Here is a 26,808-nt window from a genome sequence, read left to right as displayed (position 1 = left end):
TGCAATTCAGTGTGTCAATAAGCATGTCACAAATTCTTTGCAAATGGCCCTCTTCTGCTGCCACTGAGAACCAATGAAAATGGTCAGCTCTGTCATAAACCAGAACTCCTTCCACCTCGTACTTCTCGGTGAAAGGTTTCTTGGTCTCATTTAAGGAATTTCTGAATAACAGGACTCACACCTAGCCAATAACTTTCAAAACTGCAGTCCTACAAAAAAATGTAAGGTCCTGCAAGCAGCAAACTGGTCACTAACCTTGATAAACTCGACCTCAATGAAGTCCAAAGATGATGAAACCTCAAATTGTTGACCAAAGCGAAATTCCTCAAGATGTGTGCCAGATTATTGCATTATTGACTTGTTTGAGTAATGCACACATCTGCAGACAGAAATCCAAACCAAAGGACAGTATGGAATAAGTGACAAAGATTGTGGGATGGAATGAGAGACAGAGGTGTTCAAACAGGAACATGATTTCCTTGGCTCAAGTGGTGGATAATTGGAAATTGCAGAAAATGCAATTGATGTCTGTTAATTCAAATAGAACCTTGTTCTATTCCACTGATTTAACATAGAAACTGATAAAAGAAAAGTCTTAGGTTCATCCAATCAGATTCTTAGCTTTAAAGCATAAATTTCTTAGGACGGCAACCCAGTAGACAATGAGCAGATACCAAAAATAAAGAGATGTGGTCATTCCTCCTACACCCACTCATACTGACCCAGCCAGTCTCAGGCAGAATTCACAAGCAGAGCTTCAAAGAGCCCTGTTAAGCCAATTGGACCAGGATACGTAGGATCACATGGTGCATGTTCTTAACCAATCATCGGTCCTGAGTGTCAGATCCTCTGCACCACAGGGATTGTAGGCAAACCTCCGTACTGAACCATTAACATATGGGAGCCACTTAACCAGGAGCCGTTCAATCAGTCAGCAAGCGATTAAAATTTCAACAAAAAAAAAATTCACAAATTACAGCTCAATGAGGGCGTCTGCCTGTATAGCTTCTCTTCTATGTTTGGACGAAGTGTCAGTTAAGGAATGAAGCTGAAAAACAAGGCTTCAAGAAAACGGGGAGTGCAAAGAGTCTCATTCAGCCAGCAATGAAAGGTGGGCCCCCAGGGTAGAACAAGCATAACGCCCCCCCAGGGCTCACTAAGCACTGATGTACGCCCTCAGCGTCATTTTGGAAAACAGCTCTTTTAGGCGAGACCAAGGGCATTCTGGGAAGACAGCTGTGTCAATTAGGTTACGCACTCCATCCCTGCACGCCCCCTCCCAGCCCTGCTTAAGTTTAAGAATGATAAGAATGCGCTGCAGGGGGCCAAACAGACATCAGTTGGGAAACCCGCCAGTGGAAATTACAGGTCACTTCATTATCACCATGATTCTGTCGACAATCAGAAATAGATACGACATTCCGGAGCTTGATATTACACAACCAGCGAAATGTTATCTGTCGTGTTTTGTGGTGACAGGAGTATCTAATAAACCCTGCATGAAACATCTGTGGATTTATTTTGCAGATTCATTTGAAATGTTTTTCTGTGAATGGATCCTTTTCTGATTCGCCGAGGGTCATGTTGGGTGAGGCCAACATGGCAGCATCATTAGTGGGATTGCATGTCAATCACCCCTAGGCTTTTTCTATTCGCTTTCACCCCACACAGGAGGAGGTACACAGCAAGGAATAATTGCTCAATTACAGGTGACAACCAGGCATGCATAAATGAAGCCACATTCTGAAAACTTCTCCAGACGGCCCTGAAAATTTTATTCCAGTTCATCTAATTCCCAGTGCGTCCAGCCTCACCAAGCGGACTCTCATTTGCAAGTCTAATGCCTGTTATTAAACGGTTGGTTAGTTTTTTGGTCTTGTCATCTGTTAGGACTGAAGTGCTAAGGACTTCCATTAATATGCTTCCAATTTTCAGAAATTTGACTAAATTAAACCAGGACGTGCTAACAAAAATGGTAAATGTGGAACAGGACTGACATTTTGCATGAATGAAACAGCAGAATTGCATAACTAATTATTTCTGTATGTTAAAATCAGTATTTTGCCTTTCATGATACACGCACTTCGATCATCGTCATTGTGTTAAATTAATATGGTCCAGATTGTGGACACTGGAGAGCTGCTGTTCGAACAATGACGGGAATGTCCCCCGGATGCCAGAAGTGTGATTGTAGCTTATAGCTTAGCGGCAACCTTTATGTACGTAGTGAAACAAACCTCCATCTTTTGAGGCAAATGCTGCCTCTGGAGGCTCGACCCCGGGAAGAAAGATCATGGAGGCAGACGTACATCAGCTCAGAGATGTCAGAAATATCAGCTTATGGTGAAACAGTAACACCCTCTCAAGCATTTTTAATAAATCAACAGCCTCTTTCCAGGATCCAAAAAAGCAAGCCCACGTGTTTGTCATTCCTGAGAATATGTCGGCTCTGCAGCCTTTCAGTAGGATGAGTGGGCCAAGTGGTGAGTCACTAGATAAACTGTCATCAAGCTAGACAGCAATTTTAAGCACCGGCGTTCAAATCCAGGTGAGGAACACATTCAAAAGGGAGGCTAAAGAATCAAGCTGTTTTCTGCTGCTAGGAAGAAACAGATGTTGAAAACTGTAAAATTAAAGAAGAATCAGCCCCTGGCCTTATCTGTGCATTCTATAAAACTGTCAGGGAAGCCAAAGTAAATATAGACTGGACCATTGCGGCGCGCTGTCTGACCACAATGTGCAAGAAACTACCAGGTCATAAAGTCTGTGTTTGGGAAGTTTAGACGTTTGACACATCATTAGTCCTGTTGACTGTACAAACTGAGATTTGAAGATTTCAATCTGCATCTGCTTCTTGGTAGAAAAAAATTCGAAGCAGAAGGAATTTAATGTGCGAGCAACAAGACCTCAATTTTCCATCAGAAACCTCTCTTGGCCAACGTGACTTTTGCTCCAATAATGAAAGTGGCACCAGAGTGGAGAGTAATTAAAGAAAGAATTACCAAGATTTTCAAGGTTAATCCCTTAAGAAATGGGTTTCCATCAACTTTTCCAAGGTAAAAAAATGTCCTTCCTATGTCTTTATAAGTCTCAATCTTGCACAGTTCAAAAATAAATATTTTCATGTTTTTAGAGCTTTACTGAAATTTTGCATGATGTCAATATACAAAGCATCAAAAATGAGAAAAAAAAAACACAGAAGATATTAACGTAATCTAAGGTATCTAGCAGCCATCATGAGATCACAAGATATCGCAGCACTCCACACCGGGCGTTTGGGTTCTTTAGCAATTAATATCTCCTATTGTCTTGGGCCTTTCGAAGGACAGAAATGCTCCATGACAGCACATCAAGTCAAATTACATGAGCGAAATGTTGCAAGACCTCAACCGCTGCGATTTGCCGACACTCTGCAACTTGGATGCATAAATCCTTAAAGTAAAAAATGCGCCAGGGTGCTCTCTGTTTCGGCCGAAGTGATTGCAGACAAATAAATGGAACAAGAGGAGTGAATTATCTGACACTATTCTGCACTCGCCAATCAGGCATCTTTCAAAGCACAATTATCCTTTTACTGAAACCTCTCTCCACCATGTGGTAACAATTAAATGGATCTTTACATAGCTGATAAACAGAATTCAATCTTTATTTGACTCTTCGTTTAAAAACATTACACTTATTCAAATAATAAAGTGTATTTTTCTGTCAAATCTCTGGCAACCAAGAATGTATGAGAATTCCTGAGGAATTAAATTAGTTTTGTTCTGACCTAAAAAGTTCAATTTTGTACGCAGGGCTCCGTAACTGGAAATCCAGCATATTTTCTAATATTTAAATTTTTTGGAAGACATGAGGCATCTCAACAATTCTATCACGCCCACACGGGTGGGACATAGCAGCTGTGGGCGATCTCCTCTGATTATCTCCGCTTCTTAAGCGGATCTTACTCTACCAACAATGCAAAGTATTGTTACCATGTACCGGAACATTACCGAGCATTCTTTTGTCTGCCTGCTGCGTCCTACCTGCCTCTCTCTCCTGCCCTGCCAGCTTGCCCTCTCCCGCCTGCCCTGCCTGCCTCACCCGACCTCCTTACCTGACCCGTCTCCATCGACCCAACTTCCCCATTGTCTTCTCGTCCCTTGTTCATCTGTAGGACTGACTTCCCTGGCTCCTGACTTCTGGTGATCGACCCGACCAGGATTCTTGCTTACTGTCTTGGCTTTGTCTGCACCCAGCTCTTCAATAAACCCTCTGGTCTCCTGCAACCACGGATCTGCCTCGCACTAACTGCAGAATACTTCGCCAACTACGTATGGATCCCACAAAGACTGAGCATATGTGGCAGCACGTGAATCCGCAGGTGAATCCGCTGGTGAATCAGCACGTGAATCCGAAGGTGAATCAGCAGGTGAATTCGCAGGTGAATCAGCAGGTGAATCAGCACGTGAATCCGCAGGTGAATCAGCAGGTGAATCCGAAGGTGAATCAGCAGGTGAATCAGCAGGTGAATCAGCAGGTGAATCCGAAGGTGAATCCGCAGGTGAATCCGCAGGTGAATCAGCAGGTGAATCAGTAGGTGAATCAGCAGGTGAATCAGTAGGTGAATCAGCAGGTGAATCCGAAGGTGAATCTGCAGGTGAATCAGCAGGTGAATCCGCAGGTGAATCAGCAGGTGAATCCGAAGGTGAATCCGCAGGTGAATCCACAGGTGAATCAGCAGGTGAATCAGTAGGTGAATCAGTAGGTGAATCAGCTGACCACCCAGGTTTCCCAGATGATGGAGGGACAAGCCTCTCGCATCGATCTACCTGCTTCACCGCTGGAGGCTTCTGCTCCTGTTCTGGTAGCTCTACCGGAGAAGTATGATACCAACCCTGACCAATGCCGGGCCTTCCTGATACAGTCTGGGCTTTTCATTGATGAACATCTGGATCACTTCGTGGACGACGCCGCTCACGTTCGCTCTGTAATATCTCTGTTGACCAGAAGAGCACGCGAGTGGGTCACTGCCTTGTGGACGGATGACAGCCCCCTTCTGGACTTGGCACGAGAATTTCAATGGACTTTTAACAAGGTCTTCGATCACCCCGCAGTGGGACGAAGTCTAGGTGAGCGATTGTTCGATCTGAAGCAAGGCATGAAGTCAGCGGCTGACTTCTCTCTCGAATTCCGCACCATCGATGCCGGACTGCGCTGGCTGAAGGACTGCCTTAAGATTATATATCTCCGTGCTTTAAACCCAGAGCTTCAGGAGGAGCAGGCTTCCCGCAATGAGGCACATACCTTTGAGGATTACGTTCGGTTGTCAGTGACGCTGGATAACACCATAAGGGTGCACCGTCGCCGGCAAACCCGCTCAGATGCAATTCTCAGCGTTCAACCACCCCCAGGCGATCGCGTCGACCGATGCAGCTCGGTCGCTCTCCCCTCACCACGGCTGAGAGACATCGCCGCACACGGCATGGACTCTGCTTGTACTGTGGGTAGCCTGGACACATTCTGCGGACTTGCCCCGTTCACCCGCCTCATCCGGAGGGCGCCGTTAAGGTAGGCCTCTCCGCTCTCGTGGGCGTGCGCCAAGTTCAATTCACCATGCCTGTTGTTGTGCACTGTAGAGGGGAACAGATAACCACTATGACCCTGTTGGACTCTCGAGCAGCAGGGACGTTTATGGACCTCACCTTAGCCCGGCAGTGACAGACTCCCCTCTAGGCACTTTCCACTGTGCAGTCCCGGGCGTAAGCGGAGAGCCCCTTCATGGAGCCCCTTCACTGACCTTAAGGATGGGGGCCCTCCACTGAGAGACCATTGATCTGCTGGTGCTCCCTCACACCAGGGACCCACTGATTCTGGGCCATCCATGGTTACAGAAGCATAACCCCCACATTGATGAGCTCACCTTCTGATCACCCGTCTGCTTCGCTCGTGTTCTGCGGTACCTTGTGGACTGGGAGGGATTCGGACCCCCTGGACCCAGACCTGATCACTGCATGCCACCGCGCTAACCTTTCCAAGGGGGTCTTTGGCCTGGAGGCCGTCCGTGCCGGTCTATACGGCCCCCAGGGGGGGCCTTCTGTCACGGCCACACGGGCGGCACGTAGCAGCTGTGGGCGATCTCCTCTGATTATCTCCGCTTCTTAAGTGGATCTTACTCTACCAACAATGCGAGGTATTGTTTCCATGTACCGGAACATTACCGAGCATTCTTTTGTCTGCCTGCTGCGTCCTACCTGCCTGTCTCTCCTGCCCTGCCAGCTTGCCCTCTCCCGCCTGCCCTGCCTGCCTCGCCCAACCTCTCTACCTGACCCGTCTCCATCGACCCAACTTCCCCATCGTCTTCTAGTCTCTTGTTCATCTGTAGGACTGACTTCCCTGGCTCCCGACTTCTGGCGATCAACCCGACCACGATTCTTGCTTACTGTCTTGGCTTTGTCTGCACCCGGCTCTCCAATAAACCCTCTGGTCTCCCGCAACCAGGGATCTGCCTCCAACTCGCATTCTGTTCGCTACAAATTCAGCAGACGGGGACGTGACCCAGCTGGGGGGACACATTACCACAGAGAAACACCGGCATCTTTCTTACACTGGACTGCTGTGCATCTCAAAACCATCACACGCACGACACAGACCTGTGAGAAAAAAACGACTTAAGGTAGAAGACAGTGACGTAACAACAGAGTCGCTTTGAGCCAAATAGCAAATTTTTTGCATGTTATAGTAGAAATATTTCAATCGGGTAAAAAGCCAACAACAGCATTAGCAAAATGGAATGTTGAATTACACTTCCAAGCGTGATTCTTCGAATGCACCTGTTACTGAAGGACCTGAGGTTCATGCATCCTGCATCTGAAAATCTTAAAGGGATCCGGAGGAAGCCACACACATACACACACACACCTCTCACAGTGGGCTGACACTGCTCTCTAGGAACTAAATGGGCTTCTTGGCATCTGAACAGGGGCCTGAGAGATACCACAGAGGGTCTCAGTAGGTGGCCACAGAAATACTGAGGAGAGATAAGTGGAAAAAGTAATGAAAAACATGTTGCTCTCCAACCTGCCTCCAGGCACACAAATACCAGCACAGTGTCTTCTCAATTGACAGTTAACCCTGCAAGACATCTCTTCCTGGAAAAGTTCCAAATTAAGAAGGTGTAATGGGCTTTTGGACACATGTTCTGGAGGAATTACGGGACCCACAAGCAAGCAATCAAGTCTAGTCAACTTACAGACATAATGAGTCACAAAAGCCGCTCAGCTGATCCAAACATCTCAGCTATGAACCGACTGCACCTGTATTCCCTACTGCAACCATGGTGTTTCGCCGCAGGTTTGATTCCTCCACAAGACTCCCAGCAAAAGTCCAAGGGTCCCCATGCGAATAACCTTCGGTTGGGATGACGAAAGGCAGCATGTCACATGGGGACTGGGTGAGGACCAACGGAGCTGTGCATTCTGGGTAGGGACAGGGCCGGTGATGAACAAGAGCAAACAGACAATCAAAGAGGCCTTTTGGGTGGATGAGAAAAGCAAACATGAAGCACAAACTGAGGCAGGAATTTCAGGTACTGACATCTAAAGCACAGCTAAAACAAAACACAACACACTGATCTGCAGTCCTTTTGGCAACAAGGTGGGACTGATCCACTGAGCAGCCAGTCACCTGACCACTCCTCCTATCACAGCCACGCCCCCAACCCTCTTCCCAGGGACCACACCTGCCATCAAGGCATAAAAGACGACTCCCTCCTGATGTTTGTCTTGAATTAACATACAGCACCTTTTAATTAACGTCTAAAATGTATTGCTGTTTATTAAACCCCCTGTAGATACAGCGCAGGCGCGTAGCCAGGTAGTACAATTACAACCCGAACTACTAGAAATTTGAGTTTGATTGAGATTGAGGTAAAATCCATGAAAGAACCCACCCCCCCATAGGCAGGAGGATGCCCCCCCCCCCCCCCACTAGCTGGACACTTTTGTTGGATCGCGGAGAAGGACGCCGCTCTGTCTAACGACATGTGCGATGAAGGAGCTCAGGCCGACACAAAGTCCCCCCCCCCCAGTTAGCAGGTGCTGCCATTTAGCAGACGGTTTTAAGCTCAGCACATACAGCAGAGAAGCTACCCAATCCTCAGCAGCCTCAGCCAGAAAGCGGCCAGAGGTTCTCAGAGAGCCATGCCAGGGGAACTGAAGATGGGCTCCCCACCAGGGGAAATTTCAGGATTTAACCCTTAGGGGGCTCAGCTACTTGAAGAAATACAGGACGTCACCCCCCCATGATTAAATTTGCCAAGAGGAGGGGGGGGTCCTCTGTCAACCCATACAAAATCCATCCATCCGTCCATTTTCCAAACCGCTTATCCTACTGGGTCGCGGGGGTTCCGGAGTCTATCCCAGAAGCAATGGACATGAGGCAGGGAACAACCCAGGATGGGGGGCCAGTCCATCGCAGGGCACACTCACACACCATTCACTCACACATGCACACCTACAGGCAATTTAGCAAGTCCGATTAGCCTCAGCATGTTTTTGGACTGTGGGGGAAACCGGAGTACCCAGAGGAAACCCCACGACGACATGGGGAGAACATGCAAACTCCACACACATGTGACCCAGGCGGAGACTCGAACCCGGGTCCCAGGGGTGTGAGGCAACAGTGCTAACCACTGCACCACCATGCCGCCCCCTCCATACAAAATGTATATGAAAATCTGGGACAAATCGCTAAATAGCTTCAGAGAAATTAATTTTCTGGGGGAAAAAATGGGGGGGGGGCCTCTTCGGTGGTCTTCAATTATGAGGTCCCAGCTGGCAAGTCCACACACACAGCTAACGATTCACACACCAGCCTGCAGCTACACATGGCTCATACACAGACAGCTTCCTGCATGTCCGCCATGTAAATGAGCCTCTGGATGCGGCCCGAATCGAACGCTGCCTCCTCAGAAACACTGCAAGTTGGAGCAGCGGCAGTCAGCTGTCTCGGCCTGCACTGCACGACCCACTTAGTGCTCAAACGCCGACTCCGCTCCTCAAACACACGCCACATCCCCGTGCCTGACCCTAACCGAACAAATTACCATGCTTAAAATGCTTGGCTTGTTTTTAGTCTTGTAGGCTACAGGTTGTTTTATGCTCCCCTGCCAGTCATCTCAATGCGGCATCTTAAGTTTCGACAGTTTGACAGAAGGGAGACAAAGCAGGCCTGCGGTGAGAACACGGCCAGATTGGCTCAGTGCTTCCCAGCCCAGGTCGCTCTACCCTTCGCACCTTTTCCCTGCGACTTGTCGGTGCTTGCAGCGAATTCTCAGTTGTTATTTGGGCAAACCAGGCCTGAACTTGAAAAGAACGTAATGTAATTGTTTTTGGTAAAACAAGATATCTGCGGCCCTACTTTCGACAGGCACATCAGATCCGGAGGAGTGATTGATGGAGCAAATGTCAGGGCAGTCACGCTACGGTTTCCCAATCTGCCGTCATCTTCTGCTTTATGCCAGAAGAACAGGGTTACTTAAAAAGGGTTACTTAAACAGGGTTACGGTGATGGATCACCTAGCACAGCATTAAGAAATGCCGCCCTATACTGAGCAATATTGGCTTGCTCCAAATTACCCACTTTCCCAAGACTTTTGCATTTAAAAGAATGGAAAAATGGAAAAAGCTAAAGGAAATAGATTTTCCTGGCATCTCCCCTGGCTTTTTGATTGCAGTGGAAAAATTGGAACTCCATTGAAAATGAGAAGATCAATTTTGCCATTCTGAACAATTGCCATTGTTATTCTATATCATTACACAGGATGCAGTTTCTCGTTTTCACCATACAGCATTTGCATGGTTTGGCTTTCATGTATTATATGTTAATGCGCCCTGCAATAGACCGGCGATCCCCTGCATTGGATAAGTGATGATAGGCAGACAAGATTAGATTAGATTAGATTAGATTAGATTAGATTAGATTAGATTAGATTCAGGATGGATGGATGGACTGACAGATGAACAGACAGACTAAAGAAAGAAAGAAAGAAAGAAAGTAAGAAAGAAAGAAAGAAAAAGAAAGAAAAAGAAAGAAAGAAAGAAAGAAAGAAAGAAAGAAAGAAAGAAAGAAAGAAAGAAAGAAAGAAAGAAAGAAAAAGAAAGAACACAGTAAAACCAAGCACAAGTTTCCGCACAAGTTTGACCAAAGTCTGCTGATCCAAACACAGACAGCACATGGGTCACTGGGCTTTCTGGGACAAGCAGCTGCAGTTCTCTGTCAACAATGTTTTTGTGGAAAAGTTTCGCAGTGAAACACCCAGCTACAAACCGCGTCATGCCGGAAGGCCGCTCACTCCGAGCGACTCCCATAAGGCCGTTCTCCGCACTGGGCAGAGATGCCTCCCACAATTCCTCTAGCTGAGGCTGATCGCACTGCCTCTCTGCTGCATGCACATGCATGTGATGCTGTTACTCCTTCTCCTCCTGCGCAGTCTCACTCACGCGTAAATTAGCGAGTCTAATGACACAAACTCCATCTCGGTGGGCACGCAGGAATTAGGCTTTTTATTCATTTAAAGGATGCTCTTTTTCCCATGAATGCATTAGAATACCTTTTAGCTGCATGCGGTTCATTTCTTGCTCATTAAATCGGCTAACTGTTGTGTGTGATGCTCCACACAGCATGACAAGCTTCCGCCCTTAATACCGTATGTCATCAGAATGTCATCTCCCACACCCCCTTGCTCAGTTGTCCCTGGAAGACTTCTCTGCTCTGAGATTTTTCCAGAAAAACCCCCACGCCTCCTGGCAGAGCCCCACCTCGGCCTGTAATAAGACCGGCCGCCCGACTGGCCTGGATTGGCAGGCAGTTGGTGAACAAAAGCCAGATGAGCAAAATGAGTGACAGAGTGACTCTCAGGGACACAAACAGGCACCAGGTCGCACCAGTACATGATGTGTACATACCAAGGTGGATGGTTTGACCATAAAGTCCCCACACCAGGCTCAAGAGACCACACCGTCCATGGTTCTGCTGTCCCGTAGTATCTGGAATCCGACTAGATGGATGGCAGTGGCCCAGAGCCCAGGCAGACCACCATACCAAATCTGACCAAATCGCGAGCCTTGGGTCTCTGGCCCAGCTGGCCCAACAGAAAGGGGAAAGGCTGAAGCCATTTCTATCGGCAGTTGAGGGCTTGCATGTCGACAAAATATTGACAGTGTAATACCGTTAAAAAATATTCATCAGGTATTTCCAGTTTCCTGAACGTGATGCCTGCATTTATTCCGGCAGATCCGGATGCTGAAGCCAAGCACTCGGCCGCCATTCCAAGGCAACAGGTACTGCAGCACTCAGAGGTGATTATGGGATGGCGTGCTCTGAAGAGCGGCAACGGAAAACCTCCGACCGGACCCGCAGATTTCCTTTGTCCCATTCCACTTTTCTGCAGTCGCATTCCAAGGAACCAATGCTGGCAGCCTGCAGAGGCGGGGGGGGGGGGGGGGGGGGGGATCCATTTATCCAAGTGAAAATGAGAAGCAGACCAGCAAGACTGAAGAAGCGCCGGGCCGGCTGTGGCATTCCAGGGCACTGCGCCGGCGGAGGGAATCCGCATGGAAAAACAGGCCGAGACCGCGCTCCCAATCTCGCCGACCTTGGCTCACCTCAGAGACAAAAACACATCTCTGTCCCAGGCCATCGCCGGTGCGGCTGGCACTGCTCTGATTGCATTTATGGCCAAGCTAACCGCTGGACGGGAAACAGTGGGATGAACACCGACAGGCGCTAAGGCCTGGAATTTGGGCAAATAACTTCCAGAATCAACAGCCACTCTTCTGGAAACCAGTCAGCCACGGTGACCAGCACACACACAGACAGACAACAGCCGACATGACGAGTAAGACATCTCCCACCGTTACTGCTTGTGAATTAATAAAAATGTTTGCATGTACCAAAATTTAAAACTACGTATGGTGTGTCCTTGTTTATCTTAAGTCAGGACTGGTGTGAGGGACTGTCATGATTACAGGCGTGATAATGTATCTGAAGAAGCCCAATAAGAGACCTCCGTATTACTCAAGACTTGTGATTTCAGTCACATTATATTGTCATAACGCAAGTGTTAAATGTTTTCAGATCATCAAACAGCGTGTTATAATTTGCAATTTGTGCAATGCTAAAAATATGCAAACTGCAGTCCCCAGAAAGCAGATTCCAGCTCCAATAAAAGGGGAATTCTATCCCTGTTCACGCCATAACCCCGAAACACATTCGCCACATGATTTCTACGCCACTTTCACGGTCTGCCGAGGAACCTTTTTGGCTCGGCAGAGGGGGAATTATGAGGACACATTCTGGATGAAACGACGTGATAAAAGCAAGATATGTGCATGACCATCCGAACAGGATCGGGAGGAAGAAAATAAAAAGGCAAAAAAGCATGGACACCTTATACTTGGGCAAATTTCACTGTCTCGGTGCTGATTGGCTGCTCACCAACAGCCTGTTTCACTGTCTTGGTGCTGATTGGCTGCTCACCAACAGCCTGTTTCACTGTCTCGGGTCTGATTGGCTGCTCACCAACAGCCTTTTTCACATTCCCGGAGCTGATTGGTCATTCACCAGCAACTTGTTGCCGGGTACTCCACCTACATGTAGCCACCAGTAGACAGAGTTCATTGGTCATTAATTAAAAGTGTAGCTGGACATGCCAACCCAACAGAACACCAAGAATCACTTACACTATGTGACTTAGTGGGCTAAGTGTCTGTACCTGTCATTGCTGGTTCGAGCCTGGCATCGTCTGTCAGGCCCTTGAGGACGGCTCTTAACCTTGGCTTGACACATGACTTTGTGGGGATTTTACTTTGACCGTCACAAGATGTATGAATTCAGGACTATTCTCAAAAAACTTGGATGTTGAATGCAAGGAATTACCCAAGATGGGGTGTCAGCTCAAAACAGGGCACTCACACCATTTGAGTGGAATCAGAAAAAGGATGGATGGATGGATGGATGGATGGATGGATGGATGGATGGATGGATGGATGGATGGATGGATGGATGAATGTCGATTGTAAAAAAAAAAAGTGCTGAGAAATTATTCTGTCATCAACGTCATAGACACATTCTCAGCAAACACCTGTCAGTCACCGGTCACACAGCAAAACACGCCGGCTGATTGCTGTCAGCTTGCTGCGGAGTAGCGGATTGGTCAGGCAGTGGGAGGAGCTTCTTCACCTGTCTGGGGCCATTTGTTTGCCGGTAGGAAACGAGAAACCTGAACTCCCACAAGCCGTGACCCAGCAGCAAACTTCTGAGTCACCGCGCCAGTGACTCACCCCACACAAAAGGAAGCGTGTGATATTCACAGCAAGCGTCTGCAAGAACATCTAAGCTAATTATCACCGACTTGCCAGGAGAGCGCAGCTTAATGGAAGATTTCAGCACATTGCTGGATGATTTAATATGCGCCACGTCTCCGGCCCCCTCTGCCCCCCCCCCCCCCACCTCCCCCCAGCCCGTCGGCCACCCACAAAGCACCCCCCACAGCGGTGGTTATTCCTCCGACCATAATGGACAAGCTCACAATTACCAGCCGAGTTAATCTTGAGCGACGTGATGCATTGTGATGCCGGACAGACAAATGAACTGAGAACACCCTTCAGAGATCCAGGAATTAGCATGTTGGCCAAGTTAAGGGAGAAAAAAATAAGTGTATTATTCCTTTCAATAGCTTTTTAATGGTTTTAAAGGATGTGAAAATCAGATTAGAAAATTGATTATTATATTTTGCGTGGATTTACAGGCCTGCCACTATTAATGTATTTACTGAAGGCATAAAATGGAAAAAGATTGCTAGTCTTTTGTCTGCAGGGAACAATACAGGCCTATTCTGGGACCTCCTGCAGACCCACAGGTGCCCGCAGACTCCCGCGCCACTCATCTTCCCAAAGAGAGACGTTTGCCAAGGTTAATGCCCAAAGCGGGCGCAGATGGGCGAGCCAAAGGCACTGTTGCACAATAAAGCGGCTGACTGTGATTGGGCGAGTCCTGCCTGCACGTCGTCGCCACGAGGTCTGTCTGCCAGGCAACGGCGTGGGGACAGTCTGGCTTTAACCCCCCCCCCCCCGCTGTCAAAGCCTCTTTTACAGTCACAATCTTTCCAGGTCATTGTCTCATTAGGCTCATTTCAAATCTGCTTTTAATGGCTTTATTTTTTATTTTTTTGCAAAAAAAGACAAGCAGCATCCCCCTGACATGCGAGTCGGCTCCTGGAAAAGCCGGCCGGCCTGTAGAGGTGAGATCTAACATCTCTATGCTGCAGGTAAACACAATCTCACCATCGTCATTACGGACACGTCGCACAGCGTTACATTAACACATGATCCCGCGAACGCTTCCTTTCGCTAACACACCTTGCGGAGAACTTTAAATGAACTAAAATCACAAGGCTTTGTATTCATGAGCACGGCTCCGAAATGAATCTAGTCTAGTCTAATCTTAGTACTCGGGCCTGGAAATCTCCATTCCCTTCTGGAATTTTCCAGCCTTCTGTACTTTGTTGGTATTTTTAAAAACCTTCCAGGGTTTGCCAGAGTCCCTGGTGCCTGAATTCTAGTTCTCCAATGAAAGCCATAAACAAAGTGTAGTTTAAAAAAATAAAGCCTTTTAGCATTGCCCAAGAAATGGAAGTGCCCGCCTACTCATGTCTGCCCAGCGTATCGTCCAGGGATCGCACCCGAGTCCGGGTCAGGTCATCTGCTTACTGGAGACTTCATCTGCAATGATTCACACGCCAGTCATGATTTGGGAAGGGTGGGGGCGGCAGGGGACAGCACAGTGTTTAATAGAGGGAATGTTTGACCCAGCAGTCCAGAGATGCGTAATGTTATGAAAAGCTATTAGCGGCTTTGAGGTGTTCTGGCAGAAACATGGCATCTCCACACAGGGCACTTCCTACAAATGGCCGACTGATATTAAACCTTAGAAATGTGGCACTGACTGCAAAAACAGTTCAATAAAAGTGAGAATAAAAAAAAAAATCTAATCTCCCAGCTTTGGGCACATGCCACTGAAAACAGATGCAAAAACAAAAACTCTGGCATCCAGTTGATTTTATTTTACTGCTACAGATTAAAAATCAGGACGATTATCTTCTCAACCAACATGTGTTCTTTAACTAATTTAGTTGAAACACATCAAGGCTGATTTTTTTATGAAGGTAAATGTAAGATAACCGCCACCAGAATATGATTAAAATACTCTTATGGGCTGTTAAATTTGCATAATGAGTTACTTGGCAGTACTCCTTACCGAATGATATGAAATTGCTTAATTGAACGAAGTTATCTGCTTAGCTTATAAATGAGAGAGATGGTCGCATCCCGAACTGGGTTAGCAAAGGCGGACAGGGACTGGACAGATCACAGGCATAATCTGATTGGGTAAAAATGGAACCTCACTTCATACCTACAGCCCTAGGTTTGACTTTTTTTTTTACCACATTCTACACGGACAGCATAACAGAGAGTAAGTCCCAGGAGTAAATGACCCAGAAACGATGACTCCTCGAGACTGAAGGACTGGACGGTGTCAGTAACGAGAAGCAGGAGGTCTGACACACGTTCTCGCTAACTAACTCCAGGATGCCGGGGTAACCTGACGGCAGGTTTTACTGCAAATCATTCTGGGTATAGCACTTTGCACCCCCCTCCCCAACACACACACACACACTCACCCTCATATACGCGCCTGATCAAAAGAATAACAAAGGCTGATGAAAGCTTCTGAACAAGCCCTAGATCTGAGCCCTTTGACATTCGCCAAACTACAACCATGGCATCTCAAAAGAAAAATGATACTATATATACACATACATACACGCACACACAGGACCACATGTGCACATGTCGGGTAAACATATCCTTATGGGGACCGCTCAATCATTTCTATGGGAAAAATGCTAACGTTAACTATGACGACCTTAACCCCCACCCAGCCCTAGCCATAGCCATAAGTAACCAAACAAAATACAAGTATTTTTGCATTTCTAGTTTTTTCATTGCAGCTACAGATTTTTATTAAACTGAGTTTTCCCTTATGGGGACCAGGAAAGTGGTCCCTTTAAGGGAAAAAAAAACAGGCATCGCGTTGTGGGGACATAAGGTAAGGAATACCCTCTCGCACACACACACACACACACACACACACACACACACACACACACACACACACACACACACACACACACACACACACACACACGACATCTGTCCACAGTAACAATAGACCTGAACCTCTCTATCAAACCAGGGACGCGTATCACGGTCTGTTCTGACGCAGGGACAGTAAACACAAACCACAGAAATAAGAGCAGCCATCTCATTCAATAACTCAGAGAAACGCCTGATTCTAAACTAATCCAAGGGGAGCAGAGAGCAGCCTGTGCGTGCAGAAGGGCGCGTGTACGGCGTGACCAAGCATGCGAGAAGTGTGTGCAGGTATGGGGTAGGACAAGGGCAGCACGTGAACATGCATGTAAGAGCAGGTGCGTCCTACACGGGCGTAAGAATGCACGTGCGCATGGGAGGGCGTGTTCCGTACAGCAATGCACACCTGAAGAAGCGGGCAGGTCAGCTGTGCAGGTGGACGGATTTCAGCTCACAGCACCGTGACCCACAGAGGGAATGAGGCAGCAATGGTGCCCCAAAGCTCGACCAATGGACAGCCACAGAGAGGTCAAAGGTCACAGTCTCGACGTTCATTCACAAAGCACACGAGTGTGTCGCGATGGACATCTGCCATGGCATCGACACACCCAAACATACACACACACACACTCCTGTGTATGTCCCTCAGCCTTACACCGACCGGCAAACACACCGGCATCTCCCAGCGCACAGCTGCACATTAGCTGCTCTGTCTCGGTTCCTGGGTCTCACAGGGAAGGGAAGAAATCCAGACACTTGAAATGAAACCGATCTGAAGCAGGGAAGAAAAGGGGAAGGCGGCACTGCCACCTGGAATGGGGCCTTTTAATACCAGCGGACTGTTCTGGAACATGAGGCATGTGCTGGCTTGTTACCCTCCAGCTGAGCTTGTGAAAGGGTGTTAAAGAGTTCCAGCAGTTTGACGGACACGAGCAGTTATGTGCGCTGCACCTGCAAGCTAAAACTCCAGGTGCACGATACTCGCACAGCTCTGCCCGTCTGTCACAGTGACATAACGCCATTAGAAAGCATCACAAGGTCAGCTGGACGTCCGCATGAAAATAAACATTCCCCATTTTGACATTCTGTGTCAGCGAGTCTTTAAGCATTCAGATGACGAAAAGCTCATAAATCCACACAGGAGGAAACAAAACAGCTTCTACAGCGATATGGGCTTTGATGCTAAAACTGGCTTGATTTCCATTCTCTATTCTTCCAGCATTGCAACGATAGGTGGGTGGTTATACTATTATACCGTATATAATAGTGTATATGCACTCTTCCTGTGACTGATATGCATTTCTGAGAATTTTCAGGCGGGCATACGCCACTACACCTCTGGTGTAGAAATAACACATTTTAAGCTAGAGAATGAGGTGGCCAAAATAGCATTTCACGTACAAGGAAAACTACAACTCCCACAGTGCACCACTGCAAGGAGCGGCCCTCCGAACAGCGGGCGCAGGTCCTCCTACATTCCAGAAGGTGACGTCATCATTCTGTGACCTCAGAGGCACCTGCCTTTCCCAAACAATCTTAATAGTAATGAGCAGCATTTCCACCCTGGGGTGCTTTAGAGCACATCTGTTCCATCCTAATGTGACACACATTCATATTTAATGTATATAAGTTTTTTTTTTTTTTTATTTTGCTTAAACTAAAAATTTTACAAATGTTAACGATACATGTTTATTCCAATGTTCAAAATATGGATTTATCTGCATCACTCTAATATACATCCATCCATCCAACCATTTTCCAAACCGCTTATCCTACTGGGTCGCGGGGGGTCCGGAACCTATCCCGGAAGCAATGCGCACGAGGCAGGGAACAACCCAGGACGGGGGGGGGGGGGGGGGTGCCCATTGCAGGGTACACTCACACACCATTCACTCACACAGGCACACCTACGGGCAATTTAGTAACTCCAATTAGCCTCAGCATGTTTTTGGACTGTGGGGGGAAAACGGAGTACCCAGAGGAAACCCCACGACGACATGGGGAGAACATGCAAACTCCACACACATGTGACCCAGGCGGAGACTCAAACCCGGGCCACAGAGGTGTGAGGCAACAGTGCTAACCACTGCACCACCATGCCGCCCCTTCTAATATACATATTAGTTGCAATTAATTTAGCAGCAGTTTTGTGAATCTGGACAAAGCCCCCAGAGGGAAATGGTAAAATACAGTGTTTGCAAGCTGAAGTATTATTATGCAGAAAAGACAAACAAAGCTGCTGTTTTTTTTTTTCTTCTTGCTCGAGCCAATTATCCGGCTAGTTTGCGGCTCTTCCCCCTCGCGAGGCTAAGCGAGTGGCTGCATGAACAAAAAGGGACAGCAAACCATCACACTTTATTAACATCACCGGGGCAGACAGCCTGTGAACAAGCACCAAGCCCCACGCTGAGGCGAGATCCTCCACACATTCCCATCTGCACCTGCCTAATTGTGCTAATTTGTGTTACTAAATATTTACAAGCACCGCAGGTAATTAGAGCCTCGTCCATTTACATTGACAACATCAGCTCAAAGGGAGGGAATGTTTTAGAAGCTTCCAGATGAAAAACCTGTCGACATCAGTCGACAGCATCTCCAACCTATACCTATTTTTTTTTGTCAAATGCTGCATTTGGTTGCTTCCATAGAGTGGAGCTCCAGAGCAGGTGGTTATGTAGCTGGAGTGGTTGGTGATGAGGATCTGGGGCCTGGAGCTCAGTGGGGGTTCTACCCGGACGGCGTGCCAAGGCAGGATGGAGCGGCCGCTCCATTCAGGGGGTACAGGCAGGGGACGCAACCTTTCCAGGTGTTGGTGAAAATTAGGGCGGCTCACACTGGCCGCGGACTGTACCACATCCCTTAGAGGTTCCGCTGAAGAGCACAGATGGAAATAGGAAAACAAAATGAGTTTGACCTCGACACCTTTGGACTTTGCCCAGAAGGGAAGTCTTTTACTGGGCGCAGAAAGCAATCAGTGGGAGAAGGCAGACTTATCTGGCTTTATTCCTACATTAAAAAATTTCCATTAGAAATGCTATTGTCCTCTCTCTACTCCTCTAGTGTCAAGCTCTCACATTATTTTGTGAGAGACTCAATGGATTGTATAAGAAATGAGAAGAAAGACACCTGTCAGGTTCAGAGAGGGCGAACCTTCACAGAAAGACAGACGCATCGGTAATTTAGCACTGAGAGCAGCGCAGGAAACCCGAAGCACAGGGTCTAGGGTTTGGAATCTGGCCCCAAGCTGGGTGAGTATGGAGTGACGGGTTCCTTACTGAGTCTCTGCGTTCCTCTGGTGCTCCAAAGACAAGATGATGACTAAAAGGCGCGAGTGAGTGAACTGGTACCGAGCTGAAGCTGGACCGTGACCTTTACAGCCTGGGTGTCAGGATAAGCACCACAACACCGTACCTCTAATTGGCTGAGAAGGTGATGGATCAGAACTGTTCTAGTCCATTATTTTATGAACAATGTAATTGTGAATTTCCTGAGGCTTGTGTTAGAAACCCCCCAGAGACGTTTTGACCAGACAGCTGCATGGAAGAGAATATCAACAATGACTGTCCAGCTACCGAAACAATAGAGGGGAAACTAAATGTGACAGATGGGTGAATTTTTACAGATTTCCCTGCTGTGATGTTCACTACCACTGATGTTATGCTGGCACAATATGCTTGATATAAACATGTCAGGCTGGTCAGCTTTCCAGCTGATAGCATGCTGCATGACTAAGCTGATAAGATGCTGTATAGGTGAGCTGATAGCATGCTAAGCTATCGAGCTGATTGCATGCTAAGGTATCGAGCTGATTGCATGCTAAGCTATCAAGCTGATTGCATGCTAAGCTATCGAGCTGATTGCATGCTGCATCACTGAGCTGGTGATACACTGTGCTCGGAGCTTTGAAGGCCAGCCAGTGTAGCTCAGTCTGCTGAAAGCTGTTACTGCTGTAGCCAACAGATCAGCCCAGCCCAGCCCAAAAACTGCAAGATGGGAAATACTGAGTGAACCTCGTGACCTTCTGATGGAAGACTTGATCATTGCGGCAAAGACCACCAGTAAACAAACCAGTGAGCTACATGGCTTGTCTTTACTTTCTTATGAAGCGAAGCTGGACTGGTATGGTTAGCTCAGTGATGAGCTCTGTTGCCTCACACCTGCAGGGCTGTGCGTTTGCATATGGGATTTCCCCGTGTACGGTGATTTCCTCTTGCAGTCCAAAGACATGCAGTTGAGCTAATTGGAGTCTCTAGCTAGCCCTGTGTGCCCTGTGATGGACCGGTATCCCGTACTGGAAGTATGCCAGCCGTACGCCTTCTGTTACCTGCTGTAAGCTACAAAACCCCACAACACCCTGACCATAACAGATGGATGGATGGATGGATGATAGATAGATAGATAGATAGATAGATGGATAACATTAAGCTTCTAATTTGATGGGGAAAAATAGTACTTGTGTTTTCTTTTTTTTTTTTTTTAAAAAAAAGAAACTTTAAACGTTTAAATAAGTTTGGAGAATTTGGCATTCACAGAATGTTCAAAAGCCCAAAGGACTATTCACCAAAAAAAGACAGACAGAAATCACTTCAAAAGAGAATCCCTTCAGGAGAATCACTTAATGAATAGGAAACCTTTTGTTTGAAGTTTGACTCTCACTGATTCAGGGGAAATGTCCAAATGTGACAAATTAAAGAGTATGCATCTGATAGAATTTAACCCTTAATAAAGCCAGGACTAGACTGCTCTTTGAAACTTCGTGATTTTCGGTGCTCAGGTGTAAGCGAAGAACTTAACAACCTTCAAATAACCATCGTCTGATTAACAAAACACCTTCTTAATAACATTGGTTAGGAAAAAAACACGGCCGAATGGGAGCTGTCCATGGTCACCCTAAAATGCAGTTACGTCGGGACACCAGCGTCTCTGCGTTAACTGCTTAAGCTGCCCATCGATAACAAGAAGTATTTTTTTTAGATTCAGCCGCGAAAATCAGCTCTTTCAATTCCAACCTGCAACAATCACCAGCATTCTCACGGTATAATTTTTTATGTGATACTGAAAGTTTTTTTTCTCATTTGACACGTTTGTTCAAAGGCACCTCTTCAAACCCTATGCCAAAAATTGTCCCGTTCCACGGCGCTATAAAGGAAAATCTAAAAGGCATAAGGTTCAGGTAGCAATTTCCATTAAAAAGGTATATTTCTTCACTAAATCCACCTTATCAAATTCAAAAAGGAAAAATGGATCTCTTTTACAATCGTCTACCCAGTGTCACGCCTTACCAAAGCTGCTTCAGTCTGCTACCATGCAAGCAGTATATAGTTCACATTTTATTTTCTGCTTGTTTTTTTTTATTATTATTTTCATCTTATATCCAGAACAATTTCTTTCTGCTGAAACATCGTGAAAGACAGTACATCTTAAAAGGATCGGATTCCGCCGGTGTTATTTCCTACACAGATTCTTAATATCCACAGAACAGCAGCGCTGGTGTGGGTCATTTTACGCTTCCTCTGTTTAGAACAAAGTCTAATGTAATTCCATAGCGAAATATGAAACGAATCACAACAGCAAGGAAATAATATACAGACCTGATAGGAGACAGGAAACTGTGTGTCCGTATGTTTTATTGCGGGTGGCAGTTCGGCGGATTGCTGGCCCCCGCGCAGTTCTGCGTCGCTTCTTTTATACCATTTAAGCGGTTCGCGGATAGGTAGCGGCTTTGCAAACTACCACTGGGAAAAAAAAAACATAAAATTAAATAACTCCTGTTTTATTGTGAAGACACACACATTTCCATCAGCTCTATTTGCAGCTCTGAAGCCGTCCACGTTGACAGCCAGGAAGCCAGCGCGCTCCCGTGAACTGTCACATCACCTTACGCATTACCATACCGGGCATTAGATTGCTCCATTCATTTAACTGCGTTAAGGTAAACCGGTAAACTTACACGTATGATTCTTGTGGTTTAAAACTATGCCCGTAGCAATGCTTTGCACAACTATTAACTTGTAGTTCCGTGTAATGTCACCTGTTGTAAACTAGACAAACGTGGTGTATTTGTGAGAACAGTCTAATTGTTTTTTTTTAATTCAAATAACATATTTAAATGAGCGCAAAAATCCAGACAGGAATATAATTGATGACCTCACGCGTGCGCCTCTCGTACAGATTTAGAAGGATCTGTTATTCTTACGAAGCCCACAGAACTCCCATTACACAGCGGGAGGAAAGCCGTAACCAAACAGTATCCCCCTTTTTTATGCACCTGGCTTTAAAACAGAACCGTACCAAGAAGCATCTTTGCAGGAGTAAGTCCCGAGTCGCTTAAGAATCCACAAGGCGACGGACAAGTATGCGATCTCACCAACCTGTAATGTTACGAAACCCTGGTCGGCTCTCCCCGAGAAGTGACAGTCCCATGCGACTGAATACCGGGCTGAGATGCCGGGGAAGCAGCGCTCATGTGGCGGCTCTGATGGAGCAGGGAGTAGGCGCGCTTATTTATACGTACCTTCGCTGCCGGTCTGGCTCGGGTGGCTCTGTTTACAAGAGCTGCGTAAACCACGCCCGGTGCAGCAGGATCGCTCCGGCAGACGCTTATCTCAACACTTTTCCAAGTTCACCGCCGTATCTTCCTCTAACTCCTTTCTGTTTTCGGGGAAAATGTAGGCTACATCGGTATAAACGTATTGCATTAATGCGCGAGATTATAAAGACATGTTCTTTGCAACAAATATTGGGTATCCATAAGATGACATAACATGACAGCCCGGTATCCACCCGTAACTGTCGGGTCTGATGAAGCGGAGTTAAATGTAAGTACTATATGGATAGGTTTATATCGATTGTACAGGAAAACACGAAGAATATGCTATTCTTGAAATATGCCATCATATGTTATGCTTTACCTTTCTGGGGTTTTATTTAGTTTTTTTTTCTTATGTTTTGATTTGAGTCCAATAATTTGTATTCGAAGCATTGCTGGTTTATTGTAAAAAAAACGTGCCCAAGTCCGATAAACACTAAAATATGAAATCGACCAGATTTAATTTATTTGTCATATCCCCCCGCCCCACCTTATAATACGGAACTCGATTCTCGTATTTAACTTCGGGGTGCAATTTTAAAAAGTAGACAGGTAGGTCTCCCACTAGATAAAGACCAAGCATTGAAAAGCATTTTATTTCTCTAAGGCATTCCCCATGATGAAACATAGAGGTCGCCGTTAACATAAGATGATACTGTGCATATCAATACTGGATACTCGCAGACAAAGTTTGGTTGGGGGGGGGGGGGGGGGGGGGATTCTTTCTTTGGTGGTGACAGACCTGGACCTGTCAAAAGCCGTAGGACCTAAAGCTTTATTCTTCACGTCCTTGCCAACGCGAGGACAAAACGCGGATCGCGACGGGCGCGTGAGCTTCATCCCATTTCGTCAGAACTCTACTGATGCGTCGAAAATCATTTCATAACATTCACTTTCTGGTTACAGTGATTGCATTTGTGTGAATGGGAGCAGACTTCTTTGACAGAGCTGAATATAAGAGGCTGGTATTATTTTTAGAAAGCATTTCTTTTTACATGATTACATAATATTTTAAGGGTCGTAATCTACTACTTAAGCATCTGCATAATCTTGCAGAATTATAACTGACGGGTTAATCTTCCAGGATCCCTGCAGCACATGAAGAGCCAAAGAAGGGCGGCAGTCAGTACGCTGTCAGAGAAAGGGTACAGCCCTGGTACCAACATCATTAATGTACCCCAATGGTACAAAAATGCTCCTCATTTCTGTACCTTAAAATCTACAGTTACCTCCAGCTAGGGTGCAGTTGACAGACCCTTGAGGGTAATAATAATAATAATAATAAAATAATAATAATAATAATAATAATAATAATAAACTAATAATATTAATAATAAAAAATAATAAAATAATAATAATAATACATTTTATTTAAAAGGTTCCTTTCTAGCACCCAAGGACAATAAAGCATAGAGCCATAAAATACAGAGAATATAGAATAAAACGAGTTTCATAAAGATTACTGTAATAACAATAACAATAAATAAATATATAGAATATTAGAGAGAAAATGCTAATTTGAAAAGATGGGTTTTAAGGGCAGATTTAAAAAGTGTAAGTGAGTTGATGTTTCTGATGTCTGGTGGGAGTGAGCTTCAGGGCCGTGGGGCAGAGCGACTGAAGGCTCTGTACCCCATGGTGGTGAGACGGACAGAGGGAACAGCGAAGTCAATAGAGGATGATGATCTGAGGGTGCGGGAGGAGGTAGCAACGTGAAGGAGATCATGCAGGTACGGAGGTGCCAGGTTGGGAATGGCCTTGAACGTTAAGACAAGGGTTTTGAATTCGATACGAAACTTGACCGGGAGCCAGTGAAGCTGCAGCAAGATGGGTGTCCCGCTAATGATCCGAGCGGCCGAGTTTTGAGTGAGTTGTAATTTGTGAAGCATTTTTCGGGGAAGAACTAAGAGGAGGGAATTATAATAATCCAACCGAGAGGTAATGAGACTATGAAGAAGAACAGCAGCCTGGGGGGTGAGGGAGGGGCGAAGACGGTTGATATTACGGAGATGGAAATATGCAGACCGGGTGATATTATTAACACGGGACTGAAAGGAGAGGGTGTTAAGATGACACCCAGACTCTTAACCTGTGGAGAAGGGGAAATGGAGCAGTTATCAATGTCAAAGGTAAAACTGCTGATTTTGGATAATGTTGTTTTAGTGCCAATGAGGAGTACCTCAGTTTTATCACTGTTTAGTTTAAGAAAATTTGAAGAGAACCAACATTTTACTTCATTCTTTACAATCAGTAAGGCAGGAGGGAGGAAGATTGGAAGTGGGCTTACAAGTGAGGTAGCACTGGGTGTCATCTGCATAACAGTGAAAATTAATATTGTATTGACGGAGGGATATTACCAAGTAGAAGATAAATAATGAAAAGGAGAGGCCCCAGGACAGAGCCCTGGGGTACTGCTAAGGTAACAGAATAAAACTGGGATGTAAAAGACTTAAGTTGTATGAACTGAGTACGGTGTGACAGATAGGATCTGAACCAGTCAAAGGGAGTGTGGGTAATGCCGATGGAGGATAGCCTGTTAAGAAGGGCGATACGGCAAATTGTATCGAAGGCTGCACTCAGATCAAGAAGAATGAGACTGGACAGTGAACCAGAATCGGCTGCTGTAAGGAGGTCATTGGTCATTTTTACCAGAGCAGTTTCTGTACTATGAAGGGGACGAAAGCCCGACTGAAACTGCTCATAAAGGTTGTTACGTGATAGATGAGAATGGATTTGAGTAGCTACTGTTTTTCAAGAATTTTGGAAATGAAGGGTAAATTAGAAATAGGACATAGGTTATTAAAATGAGAAGGATCTGCAGCAGGTGGTTTCAATATTGGGGTTGTAGCAGCAGTTTTCAAAGATGGTAGTACAGTTTCCGTAGAAGAGTGGAATGAAAAATAGCAGGAATGAGGGACCAAAGGGAGGCAAGCTTTAACGAGAGGTGTAGGGAGGGGGCCGAGCTTACAGGTAGATGACTTAGACTTATGTATAAGATCTGAGATTTCTGACATGGTAGGAAGCTGGAAGGACAAAAAAGAGCGAGATGGTGGAGAAAGTTCAGGTAGGTTACTAAGAGTGGACTGTGGACCAAGACTGAATATTCAGAATTTTTTCTGCAAAAAATGACGAGAGAATTACAGAAAGCAGGTGACTGTAAGTGAGATGGTAGAGCATCCAGGGGTTGAATGCTATTCTTAACCACTGAAAACAATGACCTAGTATTGCCTGCATTTGAACAGATTATTCCAGAGTAACAGTTGGGTTTAGCTTGAGTGATACAGTCCTTATAATGTAATGTGTGGCTATCGTACATGCCTTTGAGAGGAAGTAGTCCAGTCTTCCTGTAGAGTCGCTCAAGTTGCCGTCCTTTGGCTTTCATTAGTGGAAGTTCATGCATAAACCAGGAGGCGGAATAGGAGAAAGAAACTGATCTGGTTTTTAATGCAGCAAGATAGTTAAGAATACATTGAAGGCTAGCATTACACAGTAGTGTGAGACCAGCTCTTCCACTGTAGCTATGAGTGTCAATGAAGGAGTTAATACTAGAGGAGAGGATGAAAAGGTTAATATCTTTAATGTTACGGAAGGAAATTAAACGGGGGAGCTTTACATTGGTAAGGGAGAGTCTGAGATTAAATGAAAGGAGGAGGCAATCCGTAATAGGGAGTGGATCTGCTGCAGAAAGAGTAGGAAAAACTCCAGAACAGCAGATTAGCAGATTAGGCCCAAAACATGACCCTTGGAATGAGTGGGCATTTTAGTGTACTGCTGGAAACCAAAGCTCTCGAGGCTGGATGTAAAGTCTTTGGTAAAAGAGTTGTTAATGCTATCAGTATGAATGTTAAAATATCCCAGCAGTAAAATGTTTGCCGAAAGAGTGGAGAGGTGTGCTAACAGGGCAGCAAAATCATTTAAAAAAATCAATATCCGGTTTTGGAGGCCGATACACGGTTGCAATAATAGTTGGAATAGTTCCATGCAGTTGAGACTCTCCAATTCTCACAATAAATTATCGGGAGACCC

The 26,808-nt window shown here is 46.0% G+C and overlaps 1 protein-coding gene across 1 annotated transcript in view; it reads right to left on the bottom strand.

Annotated features, from left to right (window-relative positions):
* Positions 1–22,723, bottom strand: part of LOC125704141 (cell migration-inducing and hyaluronan-binding protein-like) — a 57,559-nt gene extending 34,836 nt beyond the window's left edge. The window contains exons 1-2 of the mRNA XM_048969478.1: positions 22,565–22,723; positions 21,785–21,928 (exon numbers count right to left, since the gene is read on the bottom strand). The gene's annotated coding sequence lies outside the window, so the exon portion shown is untranslated. The remainder of the gene's footprint in view (positions 1–21,784; positions 21,929–22,564) is intronic.
* Positions 22,724–26,808: the final 4,085 nt, after the last annotated feature.

This window comes from Brienomyrus brachyistius, chromosome 11 (assembly GCF_023856365.1).
Source record: "Brienomyrus brachyistius isolate T26 chromosome 11, BBRACH_0.4, whole genome shotgun sequence".
Lineage (NCBI taxonomy): Eukaryota > Metazoa > Chordata > Actinopteri > Osteoglossiformes > Mormyridae > Brienomyrus > Brienomyrus brachyistius.
Note: the sequence above shows the minus strand (reverse complement) of the source record. Positions and strands in the feature narration are given on the sequence as shown.